This window comes from Silene latifolia, chromosome 1 (assembly GCF_048544455.1).
Source record: "Silene latifolia isolate original U9 population chromosome 1, ASM4854445v1, whole genome shotgun sequence".
Classification (NCBI taxonomy): domain Eukaryota; kingdom Viridiplantae; phylum Streptophyta; class Magnoliopsida; order Caryophyllales; family Caryophyllaceae; genus Silene; species Silene latifolia.
Window position 1 is genome coordinate 101,562,334 of NC_133526.1, and position 3,924 is coordinate 101,566,257.

The window sequence follows — 3,924 nt, forward strand, 5'->3', positions numbered from 1 at the left end:
ATAATGTTAGCTTAAACGAATTAAGATGTTAATTCGTAATTAAACGTAAACGGTTATATTTAATTAAGCAAATTATAAATATGCTATATTTATAGTTAATGTATATATTATGCGAAATTGTCATAATAAATGTTGACAGACCGGTATTAATAAATCGACTACAAACTGTTGTGTGTGGACTTATTAATACGTGACGACATATATGACGATTCATAATTATACACATTTTATACAAGATAACAACAACCAAAAATAAGAAGATTTTTATCTTTATTTGCTTCGGTTGTTACACAGTTTTAAGAGGAGAAAAAGAAGAAAAATATCTCGCCATTATTTTCTCCTTTTACACGGGTTAAGAGGGAGACAAGGGATTCATTTTTCTCACTTCTTTTTCACCTAATTCGATAATCACAAAAACCCTAAAAATAATTAGAGAAATTAGGGATCTCATTCTAGCAAAAGAAAGGCATTTCTCAAAGCATTTTGGGTGCAACGATTAGGAGAATATCGATCTCGATATTTGTTCTTAGGCCTAATTGCTAGGATCAAAGGTTAATTCTAATCTCTACTTTTTGTTTATGCAATTTCATTTATGACTCGTAATTTCATAGTTATAATTTCGTTATAATCCGAATTTCTTGATGAAGTATACCGATATTTCCCACAAATATAGCTAGGGAAGTCGGGCCGATCTCCACAGGGAGGCAAGATATCTGTTAAAGGTCCACTTATTTAAGTCACTAAATGGGGGTTGAATTTGGTTTACTAAATTACTGAAGATTTGAAGGAAAGAGCAATAAGGAAAGAGCAATAAGGAAAGAGCAATAAAGGACAAAAAATGTAGTAAAGATGATCAATAAAGAGGGAACATGTCAGGATTTCGGTTCACCATGATAGTCTAGTGACTCAACTGCAAATAGTCTAGATAATTTACTATGAGACGGATACGGAAAAGGTCCTTCCGGTCCACTTTCTATCCTAGATTTCCACTAACTTAACTTCCGTCCTCGTCAGGGTAGTCTACTGTTCATAGCAGGTCTATTTAGTCCACTTAGAAGCGTGCACTCAACTAAGTCGGTATTATAATTAAATTGTCATGGGTACATATTCTCACAAATAAATCATCTAGCCTATTCGCTACATCGTCACAATCCTACCATGGATTCCCTAATCCCAACATGAATGGATTTAGCTACTCATATTGTTAATGATGTCAATACTAACAATGATGAATGAACTAATAGGAAACATGATGAAATAACAATAATAATGCATAAATGAAATTAGGGCAGAAATTAATGATAAGACAAACAAAGGATTAAAGCAATAAATACGAGATTAAGATTAAAAGGAGAAGAAAGATTACAATCACAAGAATTCCAGCGTAAAGAACAACCCAAATCCTAGCAAAGAAATCCAAAAGCAAAGTTACAGTAGAAAGTTTAAGGAAGAGATTAAGAGCGTAAGAGTGGCGTTCTAGATGAGTAAAACGTAATTATAACCTAATTATTGAAAGCTTAAATAGAAAAACTAAAGTCTTCTCAAAAATAAGCCCAACACGGGTTAATTAATCCCGTGTGACATCAAAACCTCTCGATCGAGCAGTATACAACCACTCGATCGAGAACTTCAGCAACAAATCCTCTCGATCGAATAGAAAAGTTACTCGATCGAGGAAACCCAAAAAACAGCATTTCGATCGAGTAGATTAGAGTACTCGATCGACCTCTTCAGCACATAAAACCACTCGATCGACCAAAAGTCTTCTCGATCGAGTGTTCTTCCTCCAAATCAGCTTCAAACTCATTGCCGACTGCTTCGTTGACCATTCCTTCACGCATCCCATGCAATATCTCGCTCTAACATTCCCGTCTCCTCAAAATGCATGCAAAACAGGACGAAAAGAGTACGATTTCACCACTTTCAGGTTCATTCCTGCAAAACAGACAAAACAAACCAAAGTAGCCAATTCGGGGCATATTGCTATACAAAACAGTGCAAAAGTGCATAGAAATACGTGCAAAATAAGGCTAAAAAGACTATATAAAATGCACGTATCAGAAGGTACTAACTTTAGAATAGAGAACTCCTAACGCTGAATCGCTATGATTTAGTAACCCAAACTTTACTTGCCTCAGGGTTCATTGAATGGAGAAATAGGAATTAATAAAGTTGGAATATATGAATATAGGGTATATCCACTTGCCAAGCTTTTATTGCATTTCGACTAGTGTAAAAGGTACACTAAAGATTATAAGAAGTAGTAATAGTGTACTGACTATTCATATATGATAATCGCATTTATCGACTAGTGTAAAAGGTACACTAAAGATTATAAGATATGAAGTACTAATAGTGTATTGACTATTCATATATGATAAGGTACACTCACCCGTTACCTTGTCATATCCAAATGGGTTGTAGAGACAAATTGAACCCCATTAAAGTGAACTGGATTGACATGGTATTCACCCCTAGTTATTTATATGAGGTGACGTCTCGAAGTGACTAGAGTGTGATGCGATTGATGGCAAGTTCAAGTGCCATAGAGCCATATGGGATGACTAGTCGATCACATAGGCAGACTGTATGGGACACTCTATCGGGCAGTGACCGCTTATAGAGTTTTGGTAATTCATAAAGCCTGGTCGTGGCAAGAGTAACTATAGTATTCTTATGAGTCAATTCTTTTGACTAGAGGCTATTCGCCCAAGTTGGCACAAATTTCTGATTGGCTTTGATTTATGCTCTACGACTGTCGTAAATGAGGTCAAATGGGTATATTTTGGGTTATGATGAACTGTGGCTGAACGAAGGAAATAGTGCGATAGGAATTGTCCACCCCTTGTCAGGGTTGTTTGAAATCTCAAGGCCACTCAAGGAGTAGTGAACTGGAAATGCGTGGCCATGCTCGGAAGGTATCTATGGTGGATAATTCCGGTCAGACAGTTACACTCCAGATCGAGGAAACCACTTAAGATATGATCAAGTGCAAGTACGACCTGCGAGACACCTTGCATTGAGTGGGAGATTGTAATAGGACAAGAGAATTGGTGACGCACACTTGTCTCGGACAAGTGGGAGATTGTTGGAATATGTGTCCTCAACAATATTGCGATCACATGATTTAATATCATAATTAAATCTCACAATAAGAATACGAAAGGGATGATAAATTAAATAGTCAACTGATCAACATTAATCGGTAACGATTGTCTTGCTAGAGTTTGACGTTACTGTCGTGGGACGGTCGTGGGACGGTGGTGGTCAGTTGATCCCTTAAGGTCACACCTAAAGGATGATGCCCTAATCAGTAAAGTTGATTAATTGTATGATGATACAAGTTGATCAAATTCCTTAAAATTGAACGATTTATTTGTGAGAGAGATAATTTATATCTTATTGTAACGGGATTAAATAAGATTTATTTTAGTAATTGAAATGCTTTATTACTAAAATTGTTTATTGTTTGTGAAACGATAGAGATTAGAATGAATGGTTAATTATAATTACAAGATGTTGTGAATTATAATTATATGACCCATTTTATTTATATGATCAAGTATCACTAGTCAATTTATTGTATATAATTTAATTAATTTAAAAAATGATATTTATGTGATAAATATGCATTAAATTAATTAATAACATGTAACATATTACATGTGACATATTGTGTGACAATTGACAAAATAAAATGGTAGTCCATTTTATGTAATATGGACCGAAATATTGGTGTGAAAGGAGTTAGTGGGTTGTTTGTTTATTAGGACTAAATAAACAAAATGATTACCTAGTCTTATAGGTATGCATACCTATCACATGGATTAGAACAATTTTGATGATATATGTGCATAGGTCCCCTAAAAAGCTCCCCCCAACCCACCGGTTTTTCCATGCAATTTTAGAAGAGAATTTGTTCTC